Source organism: Biomphalaria glabrata, chromosome 16 (genome assembly GCF_947242115.1).
Source record: "Biomphalaria glabrata chromosome 16, xgBioGlab47.1, whole genome shotgun sequence".
NCBI classification, from domain to species: Eukaryota; Metazoa; Mollusca; class Gastropoda; family Planorbidae; genus Biomphalaria; species Biomphalaria glabrata.
Genome location: NC_074726.1, coordinates 7,361,677 through 7,373,410, shown reverse-complemented (window position 1 = coordinate 7,373,410; position 11,734 = coordinate 7,361,677). Strand labels below are relative to the sequence as shown.

The 11,734-nt window shown below is 40.5% G+C and overlaps 1 protein-coding gene across 1 annotated transcript in view; it reads left to right on the top strand.

Moving 5' to 3' along the window:
* The first annotated feature begins 241 nt into the window (after positions 1-241).
* LOC106057416 (frizzled-5-like) overlaps positions 242-11,734 on the top strand; it is a 253,179-nt gene continuing 241,686 nt past the window's right edge. The window contains exon 1 of the mRNA XM_056013416.1: positions 242-376. The gene's annotated coding sequence lies outside the window, so the exon portion shown is untranslated. The remainder of the gene's footprint in view (positions 377-11,734) is intronic.

Sequence of the window (11,734 nt, the reverse complement as noted above, 5' to 3'; positions counted from 1 at the left end):
AACAGCGACTGTCTCCGCCCGGGGATATGCTTTTACAAATTACAAATCATTTGGCCGCGCTTGTCATAGCAGACGACATTTCACGTGACGCAGTGCGCAGTTGTGTCACATGTCACAAAACAACCATGGCTACGGTGACAAAAGACAATTACTTTTTTTTTTTTGGGGGGGGGGGCGACAGATGGCGACATTCATTCTATCTTGTCACTTGTCCTCAGCATGGCGCACAGTTTTCGTATTTTTCTCTCCGTTTATGCTATTTATGTGGTTAGGCACTCGGCTACTGATCGGAACGATAAGGGTTCGAGTCCTGCTAGAAGCACCTGGATTTTTAATTGTGTTTAAGTTCAGTCAGCTTTAATATGATTATCCCGGGGTGAGTAAATGAGTTCATAGTTGTGCTAACCACACAATACCTTCGTTAGCTATGCACTTAGTGATTCAACCAAATCTTTCGCTCGAGGCAATACTAGGGCATGGAAGGGATTTCACTCTTGTTAGATCGTTGTTATGCTTTGTCTTTTTATTTCCCCTTGTTACGAAAATAGAATTCCGTTGTCTTTTTCTTTACCACCACATTGTCGCACATTCTCTAATGTTCAGCTCTGCAAGCCACACCCCTCCCCCCTCCTTTTCGTAGCGACGCCAATGCTCCAGGACATAGTGCTCAAGCTCTTCCTCCCTCTATCACTTCAACAATGCCTATGTTGATTATCAGTTGATAAACAGTGTGGCCCGTTGCAGACTTTCCCCCACTTGAAGTTCATTATACTGCTACTCCCTTCTGTTTTATAAGCAGCATAGATGTAAATGAATATTATGTTTTTCAAACTCGGACCAATCATGATGACAATCCGGGGGGGGGGGGGAGGGCTTACCAAACGATCAGGAGGACGAGGTGGCTGAATGTTAAAGTGCTTGACTTCCAAACGCTATTGTTCTCGGGCTCAAATCTCGGTTTAAACTGAGAAAACAATTTTAGGTCACCTCTTGAGTCCAGCCAATTGGAATGGGTACTCGACGTTAGTTGGGGAAAATAAAGGCGGTTGGTCGTTGTGATGGCCACCTGACACACTCATAACGGTCGGGCATAGAAGAAGATGATCTACGCATCATTTGCACCCATAGACCCCAAGTTCTGAAATGGATACTCTACTTACTAATTTAGTCACTCTGAATGTATACTTCCCGATCGCTTTCATTTTGTCACCAAGAGTATTTCCCCCTCCACCCCTCTCCCATACACACACCCAGTGTAAAGCAGATGCCCACATTTGCATATCTTCCAAACGCAACAAGAAGGCATAGCATTCTCTCTTTAAAAAACAACAACCCACCTTTAAAACAAAAAAAAAGGCGGGATGCTTGCTTCAAGTGTGGGTGGCATTGACACAACGTCTGCTGAGGTTTATGCGACTTCGTCTGCACAAGATTACGTTTTAACTGCTGACACACTGTCAGTTGCTGTTTTTTGGTAGTATTTTATTTTGTGCAGGTCTATATTTACATCGGGAAACGGGGGAACTAGATGGGCGGTTATAACTGCCAGAGGTTTTAGTCTGACGTCAAGGGTTATCTTCTCTTTCCAGTAAAGTTGGTATAATTGCGATGAGTATTCTAGAGTTCTGGGGGGGGGGGGGTGAAGAGGAGGAGAGAGAAGGAGAGAGAAAGAGAAAGAGAGAGAGAGAGAGAGAAAGAGAGAGAGACAGAGAGAGGTGAAAAGGAAAGATGGTCGAGTACATGGTGTATAATTTTGGATGATTTCGATGCCTAATAGATTCTAGGGGCATAAAAAGGTTAAAATGTGATAAGAATATAGGAATGATACTGACAGACAGACGGACAGACGGACGGTAAATGATAGAAAAGAGTAGCACAAAAACAGAGAGGAAAGGAAGGATGTTAACCTGCAGAGAAAAAAAATATCTGCAGGTAAGTTAGAGACAAAGTTCTTAGAACGATTTCAATACTTTCAGAATTATCTACACCAAGAGCAGGCATTGCTGAACACATGAAAGAAAACCTTACCAACTTTCTATCAGAGATGTAAAATCTAGTCCTTTATATAATAGTTAGCTTTAGACATTATGAGCTTCGAGGTAATAATACTGCAGCTATGCAGAACCCGAATAAAGGAATAATAAGTCTTTCCCATAATTACTCGTCTCATAACTTTTGTATATCCTTTAAACTTAGTAATGTTCTTACGAATTTCAATATGGACAGTATAGACAAAGGGACTTCTTATATTTCAACAGTTACGTTGGGCAGGGCACGTAGCCCGTACCTGGGGGGAGGGGGAGAAAGAGAAAAGAGAAAAAATAAGGGAAAAGAGGAGAGAGAGGGTGAGAGAGAGAGAGAGGGTGTGAGACAGAGGGTGAGAGAGAGAGATAGAGAGGGTGTGAGACAGAGAGTGAAAGAGAGAGAGAGGGTGAGAAAGAGAGGGTAAGAGAGAGAGAGGGTGAGAAAGAGAGGGTGAGAGAGAGAGATAGGGTGAGAAAGAGAGGGTGAGAGAGAGAGGATAAGAGAGAGAGATTTTGTAGAGTTTGTTGAGTTATTCTGTGTAGTTAGCAAGATGTTTTGTTTCTTTTCAGTGACAATAGACGAGAAAGTATGGAAATCAAACTAACAGATCAGTGGTTCCCAAACTTGTTTGTCTTGTACACCCCATTGGAAGTCGTCGTAGACCCCATAGGAAGGGCGGCCTTAGCACACTGCAGCCTATGAGGCCGCAGTGACCCCGCGCTTTCATTGGCCCCGCGCTATTTCTAAGTGTAATTTATTAAATTAAACCAGTATAACTTATATATATAATAACATAGGATCCTAATAATCCAGGGCCTCTTGGAAATCTCCTGAAATTACTAAAATCTCCCGAAAAGTTATAAAAATAAAATCTACTGAAAAATAGACAAAATTGTCATTTTGGGATGCCAATAAATAAAAAAAGGTATTGTGAGCTTTCATTTAATAAAAATCTATTGCAAAGACGAATGTATTTACTATTATCTTAATTTTGATATTATGCTTATTCCTACCCAGACTAGGCCCCGCGCAATCCGTTCCGCGTAGGGCCCCGCAATTGTTAGTGCCAGCCCTGCCCCTAGGGGCTTATATAACCCCACTTTGGGAATCACTGGTCTAACTTATAACCATCTCTTGTACTGATAAGTGAACGTGAAATAAGAAGTCGAAGAAATAGATGTTGGAACATGAGAGTAATAGTGAAGATAGGCATTGACACAAAACAAAGGGAGATAACGCAACAACAACAACAAAACAACAACCTTATTAACAAGAAAGAAAGAAAGACAGAACGACAAAGAAGACTGCAAAAAAGAGAGAGAGAGAGAGAGTGAGAGTGGCTAGTGTCTACTGCAGTGCTGTCCAGACATCCTTCTTCCCGTCAGGGGAAATGAAAGAAGCAACCAATCTCCACTACCTGACACCGGTTAGGTTGGGGCATGGGAACGAGAGGAAGGGGGGGGGAGATAACTGGGCAGACATTAAATGTTGTTATACCTATATATATATATATATGTACAAGCGCGTGCTCAAATAGACTGGCACACTTACTTAACAGAATACACGCTAACTTAATCATAATTACACACAGCTTTTATTCGAAGTACAATCCTAACCCTAGGCGCGGTGGCTGAGCGGTAAAGCGCTTGGCTTCCGAACCGGAATTTTTAATTTCGGGATCTTCGGTCGCCTCTGAGTCCACCCAGCTCTAATGGGTACCTGACATTAGTTAGGGAAAAGTTAAGGCGATTGGTCGTTGTGCTGGCCACATGACACCCTTGTTAACCGTAGACCAAAGAAACAGATGACCTTTACATCATCTGCCCTATAGATCACAAGATCTGAAAAGGGAACTTTACTTTCTCTTTACTACAATCCTAACCCTAACTTAAATTTTATATCAACACAATAATTGTATTTTTTAAAACCCTCTGTCTGAGTGTCTGTCTTTTGTGTCGAAGACATCTACAAAGTACCAACAACCGATGATTGTTGCCCCCACCTATGCCAGGTAACAATTCGAGATATGATTATGTATAATCTGTAGGACTGTTGGTGTTGTCAATAAGACTAGTATCTGTGAATCTTAATTATAAAACTACAATGCGAAGAGCTGAAGTCAAATACTAGCGTTAGTAGAGTTAAATTGCAAGATTAATGTCAAAAGACGAGAACCACTATTGTCAGTAGAGTTAAACTTTAAGATTAGTGCCAGTAGAGTTAAACTTTAAGATGTCAGCAGAGCTCAATTTTGTCTAGGCTCAATAGAGCTAAACTATAAGACTAGTGTCAGTAGAGTTAAACTTTAAGCCTAGTGTCAGTAGAGTTAAACTTTAAGCCTAGTGTCAGTAGAGTTAAAATTTAAGCCTAGAGTCAGTAGAGTTAGAATTTAAGCCTAGTGCCAGTAGAGTTAAACTTTAAGCCTAGTGTCAGTAGAGTTCAACTGTAAGACTAGTGTCAGTAGAGTTAGAATTTAAGCCTAGTGTCAGTAGAGTTAGAATTTAAGCCTAGTGCCAGTAGAGTTAAACTTTAAGCCTAGTGTCAGTAGAGTTAAAATTTAAGCCTAGTGTCAGTAGAGTTAGAATTTAAGCTTAGTGTCAGTAGAGTTAAACTTTAAGCCTAGTGTCAGTAGAGTTAAACTTTAAGCCTAGTGTCAGTAGAGTTCAACTGTAAGACTAGTGTCAGTAGAGTTCAACTGTAAGACTAGTGCCCTTCACCTCACCTCACTTCTCCCTTAGTCTGTTTTACCATTGGGGCACCACACAAGATCTGTCAACCGTCTTTCTCCACTCCACTCTGTCCTTTTGCCTTTGATTGAATTTCATTCACTGACAAGCCTGTCCATTCTTTGATGTTGTCTTTCCATCGCTTTCTCTGTCTTCTTCTTATTCATCAAGTGCCAGCAGAGTTAAACTTCAAGACTAGTTTCAGTAGATTCAAACTTTAAAACTAGTGTTTGTAGAGCTAACTCATAAAATTCTCACCATACCAGCTCGTTGTAAGGGTTAAAGTCTAAGACTATGAACAACAGAGCTAAAGTACAACATGTCAACAGAGTAAAAAAAAATATGGTCACGTGACCAAAATGAACATATTAAAAACCTTTTTCCCCCATGTTTTTTAGTTCATTGCAATTACTATATATTTTTATTATTTTACAATGTCACTCAAGCTGCAAAAAAGTTCAGCCAGTGTTGAACTATGGAGACATTATTTTCTTATTTTCTTTTCTTATATAATACAGAAGTTGCTGCAAAAAAGAAGATGATTACGTCCTACGAGTAATGCATTTAGTCATGCATATTAACCAATGACCTGAATTTTGCCAAGTCTCTGTAAAGTAACGGTTATAGTGAGCGTCCTATGTGAGCAGTCTTTCGAAGACGTTGGTTCTGGTGGTTCCCTATCAGTTTGTGGAAATTAGTGCTAGTTTTCTGTATATCACGCTACCTAGCTTCAGATAATCACAATGGAGTTATATGTAAAATGTCGAATTAAAAAACGCTTTTATATATAAGCATAAGTGTGTTTTTTGTATCGATACAATTTCCTTATGAAAATAATTGTGTTTATAATGGCGATGTTTAATATACTATGAAAATTTACAATACATTTTTTGTAACTTTTGCACAGCGCGCTATTGTCAAATCTCTTTTGTGGAAATGTCGTAGAAAGGCATCTGGAAGAATGGTTCCAGTTTGAGATAAGCGGCGTAGCATGTTCTTTCAGAGTGTTGCACTGTGTACTGCTAGCTGCCTAACGGTCACCGGCTCTTGTTTTTCCCTCCCAAAGTCTTTCCCAAGCTTTGGTTTCAGCAGCAATGAAGCAGAGGTTATCATTCAGAGTTATCCTTTTTGTAGGTAGGTAGCCAGTCAATGCTAACGAGCCCCTCAAGTCCAAAGCTTACTGGTTGCCCATTCTTCTGGAAGTTCTACTTTTTCCGCCTGACCCAATATATGAGTCACACGTGAATGTCATGAGCTGAACTGGTTGCCAGAGGCTATTTAATACGCATGCCATTGGTGGCATTTTATAGGAAGTTTGTTTTACATGTTTGGGATGTTCCTACAGATTTTGACGATAATGACATCCTGTCCCAAACTTCCCGCGAGACGAGGGGAGATGACAGTGATCAGGGTTTTAATCCAGGTTCAGGACCTTTGAGCCAACCAAACGTCAGTCCAGAGCGCATACGACCCGACCAGGCAGCAATCCATGTGTGAAGTGCTTATATCCATTACCCCTTCTGGCTAAAACAAACTTACGAAACCTTTTTCTTCATTACAACTCGATCACGTGAAACGATCAAACGAGTTCTATACGTGTTCTCTACGAGGCACGGTGGCTGAGCGGTAAAGCGCGTTGCTGGTAAATACTGGGATTTTTAAAAAGATTTTAAAGTGCGCTTGAACTTGGCTTGTCTTGGCTACCTAGAAGGGGGCTCGAGGTTCGACACCCGACTCGGGCAGAGTTGTGTTTACTGAGCGCCTAAAGGCAGCACGGAAAACCAACTCCTAGATACCCCCTACCCCCCACTGGTCAAATGAGATTGGACCAAAGTGCTCTGAGCATGCTATAAGCATGAAAGTAGCGCTATATAAAAGCTATAATAATAATAACCCAGCTCTAACCTGACATTATTTGGGGAAAAGTAAAGACGGTTGGTCGTTGTGCTGGCCACACGACACCCTCGTTAACCGTGCAAAGGTCATCTGTCTTATAGACCACAAGGTCACAAGTACCCGCTCATCTTTAACCGGGGTCTTGAGTTCAAATCATGGTGACGACTGGGATTTTAAAAAAAATTCCCAGGATTTTCGGGCGCCTCTGAGTCAACAATTATTTATTGTACCTAACAAATCATGAAACAATTAAAATTAGTCAATTATTTAATGGTAATTAATTATTTTGTTTGATATTGAAAAAGGGGAATAGCTTCTACATTCTTGTGTGATATAGTCGTTGGTGCAGAGTTCTTCCCCTTAGATTTTTTTTTTTTTATTTTTATTTTCATATTTTGCTTTCTTTTATTAAATATATTAAAATTTAATTACATGAATGATCCGAGCAGTACAATTACACTTAATACAACCTTTGTTTAAAATGTTCATAGTTAGAAAGTTGTATGTGTATATTTACGCCCCCTGCTGGTGCATAAGGCGTGTCAACAGTAACATGCTCGTTTCATAAGACGTATACAACGAACAGTAGGTGAGCTGTCGCTATACCTGGCATAGGGAAACACCACAGCACACCTGGATCAAGCCTTTATCATTAAAGTCTGGGAGAATGTGTCGAGCGAAATGGTTGATGTATGCGTTTCTGGAAGAGAGAGAGAGAGAGAGAGAGACAGAGAGAGACAGAGAGAGGGGGGAGAAGACAGAGAGATAAATAGAACGATAGAGACGAGTTACGGAGAGAGTGGGTCTGCCTGTCGAGGAGGATAAGGGGAAACGGTAGAAAATATTTATCTAAGAAATCGTTTACTAATTGTCTCCCTTTGCCGTGCAACAATTAGGTCGTTACGAGGTTCCTTCCCTTGTACATTGATTTTACCCGACTTTACAACATGGGTTCTTGTTTTTCTCTCCCTCTCGTCTAGCAAAAGTTAAAGATTTGGTCACATTGCACAACAATTGTTGAACAAAAAAAAAAACAGCTAAAACAGAAGCGTGACAAGGTGGAGGCGAAAGGGGCGAGCCGTTTTAGAATCATGAAGACACCCAAGCAAAAATAGCATTTAAGTAAATGAAAAATATAATTCGGGGATAAACTGTCGGACGCTGCTAATGTTAAATTTATACTGTGCTATTCGTGAATAAGATTAGTTGGATATAGGTTAGGGTTAATGTCAACAGCCTTCGTTTCTTTAATAAAGACTTAAATGTTGACTAAAGTCGTTAAGATCGATAACTAAGAATAAGAATATGGCTAGTGCTTGTAGAAAGATGGATATTGAATAGACTGCTAATTACACGATGGATAGAGTGACAAGACTATCATCCCCATCTATAAATTAACATCAGTTAAAGTATCTAGAAGTTTTATCAAGTATATTATATTTAATTGTTGTGTCCCTTGGATATTTTCGGACTCTCGTTAAAATAAGTGAAGGAGTATCAGATAGCACACAAATTCTAAGTCAGGGCAATATATTTGCACAAGTTTCATGTTGCCGCAGTGAAATAAACATACACGGAAAGTAGGTAAACTACTGATTTTAAAAATTGGATATTATCTTCTTATCTTATGAAGTGCAGAGGTTACTTCAGAATACAAGATCTAGAGAGAGAGAGAGAGAATCAAATGGCTAATGTCCTTGAAGTATTGCTTCAGTTATGTCAATTACGATATTTCACTTAAACATGTCTAAACTAAGTCCCGCGGGTGATATCCGGCCCCGTGAAAGCTTCTACCCACAATGCATTATGTAAGCTACGTAATCCCACTAAAACATGCCTTAACTGAGTCCCGCGGGTAATATCCGGCCCCGTGAAAGCCTCTACCCACAATGCAATATGTCAAATTCGCCATTCCACTAAAACATGCCTAAACTAAGTCCCGCGAGTGATATCCGGCCCCGTAGAAGCCTCTACACGCAATGCAATATGTCAACTTCGTCAACCCACTAAAGCCCCCGAGTACGGTCGTGACCTCCGTGTCGAAGGTGCCGGTACGGTGCTATCCGAACGTGTAAACTTCTACCCACAATGCACGAGGGAATCGCAGAGGCTTGGCTCCACTGGACTTTCGTTTTCGACGATGGGGCCAGTCACACCAGGGCCGGAAATATGTCTGCCCACCATGCTGAAAAAACGTTTGGATACCACTGCACTGAAGGTCTATTGCTAAGACATCGACCCCAGAAGAGTCTACTCCGAATGTATCTGAACTAAGTCTCAGATGCTAATGACAAAGATGCAGTGTGATACAAGAAGTTAATAACCGCTGTGTTTCTTGACAAATCGCAGAGACATGAAGTTCCTGTTGGTGCTTCCCATCATAATGTTTTCGGATATGCCTCTTTGAATTGCTCTTTATCGTTTTAACTAAATAGATCTAGAAATGAAAATCACAAGTTTCAGGATCTAGATCTATGTCTAGAAACTTATTTAATCGAAAGACACCCATGTATCTAGAACACACAAGGTAGTTGATTTTCTTCGATTCCAAAAATCATGGAAGAAAGCAATATTTCACGTCACAATGCAGACCCAATCGTGACCAACATGTTTTGCTACTTCTAATGCAGATAAACCATTTGTCTGTCAAAGAATTGATTTTAAGTCTCTTTTTACCGTGTTCGCCTTTTACGTAACTATGCAGACTCAGTCGTGACCTACATATTTTGCTACGCTCAACGCAGACAAACCATTTGTCTGTCAAAGAATTGATTTTAGGTTTCTTTTTACCGTCTTCGCCTTTCTTCGGCGTTAGCTTTCCTAATGGTTTGAAATGTGTGCCCGGCGGCACTTGTAGTTACTAAATGAGCTATAGCAAATTTAGCATTTTTATTTATTGATTTTCGAGTCGTCCTTGAGTTCTACCAGCTTAAATGTGCTGATCTCATAATACTCTTGTGAAGCCATTCCACGAGAAAAAAAGGTTGATCTTTGTATCATTTGACTGACATAGCGCCACGTCTCTCAAATGTAAACAGTTGTTTGGCAACTATTACAATACACACAGCCTATCGTTAGCCACTACAGATATACTCATTCCAGCCTTGACTACCTCTACAATACCCTGCACTCGTCCTCAACCTTGAAAACCACTACAATACTCTGTACTCGTCACCAGCCTTGAAAACCACTACAATACTCTGTACTCGTCACCAGCCTTGAAAACCACTACAATACTCTGTACTCGTCACCAGCCTTGAAAACCACTACAATACTCTGTACTCGTCACCAGCCTTGAAAACCACTATAATACTCTGTACTCGTCACCAGCCTTGAAAACCACTACAATACTCTGTACTCGTCACCAGCCTTGAAAACCACTACAATACTCTGTACTCGTCACCAGCCTTGAAAACCACTACAATACCCTGTACTCGTCACCAGCCTTGAAAACCACTACAATACCCTGTACTCGTCACCAGCCTTGAAAACCACTACAATACTCTGTACTCGTCACCAGCATTGACAATCAGTTCAATCTCTGAACTCATCAACAGCCTTGCAAATCACTACAATACCCTGCATTGATATTCAGCCTTGGCAACCACTACAATACAACCCACTCCTCGTCAGCCTTGAGAAACACTACAATACAACCCCTTATCGTCAGCCTTGAGAAACACTACAATACAACCCTTGGCTTTAAATGCAGATTAATTAACACTGTTGAATTTAACACCGTATCAATTAGACCTCTCCCCATTTACCGACAGTTTTGTCTCGCCCCGTTCTAGACTCCAGACCCATTTCGGAATCTCCACGAAATTCCGGAATCTCGTCTCGTGCTGCCAAAGCAGATGAAGGAAATAACATAAAACTTTAATAATATTTTTGTCATTCGATGAGCAGGGGAGGGAAACAAAAATGGGGTGGAGGGTGGAAGAGTGAAAGATAATATTACTTGGTGCACCTCCTCTCTTGACTTTCTTCTTTCTCTCTTCCTGCAAGCACCACCCCCCTCCCCACATTTGAGCTCTTAATTCCCCCCCCCTCCCTCCTGTTTATTATGCCAGAACCTTGCGCCGTCAAATGTAGTACACATCACCGTACACCTTTCTTATTCTTTCCTTCTTCCTACACTCCTGAAACCAAATAGACGCACGCAAGCAAGCACATACATACATAAATACCCATTTCTAAACCCTACCTCCTCCTCCTCCTCCCACCCCTCTTTCCTCCTTTCGCTTCCTCTTCTTCTGTTTAAGCCTCGCGGGAGAGTTGCGAATTAACCAGTTGCCGATTTATTTTCTTTGCTAATTTTCATGGTGTTTTTTTTTTTCCCCTTTCTTTTCTTGAGACTACAATTTCTGTTGTGAGTTTTTCCCACTACGAGGCTAGTAGCGTGCTAATTACGTCATCCGTTGCTGTGTAGTTTTTGTTGACATGTAAATACATATATATATATTTACACATTTTTTTTTTGGCTTTTTCTTGTAAATGCCTTGCGTAACGCAAGGACGCAGCCAGTTGTATTGTTTTATTAATTCAGTCATGCGTGTTTTAGTTTCTGTTAATTTTACATGCAGCGGTGTAAATTGTAGTGGTTTTTAGGTGTAGCGGTTCGTCGCTCATTTTATCAACAGTGTTTTGTGATTTGTTTTTATTTGAGTATACAAAGTTAATTGTATTTTCATTTATAGGAAACCACAAAAAGAACTAAGAAATAAAAACATAAAGTGTGCAAAAAAGCATAAAGATAATTAAGTCGACACCTAGAACACCTCATGCATTGTGAGTATTCACCGGCACACCTTGCATATTTTTTATAGAGATCAATTCACGTGGTTGCCTACTCGTCAATTATTCCAGTAGTTCGTGAAATACCTACTCAGGCTTCGCGGAACACTGGGATTCCTCGGAACACAGTTTGGAAAACAGGAAAACACTGCGTTAGATGAAAACACAATCTACTGTAGTCTCCTTTGCATTGTTTACCCTTTATTATTAGGCATATTATTGTTTATTAGTGCGTTGAAAGATTGTCATATGTGCAGTGATAGGTGTTCCCTTTGAAGTCCTTGTGAACG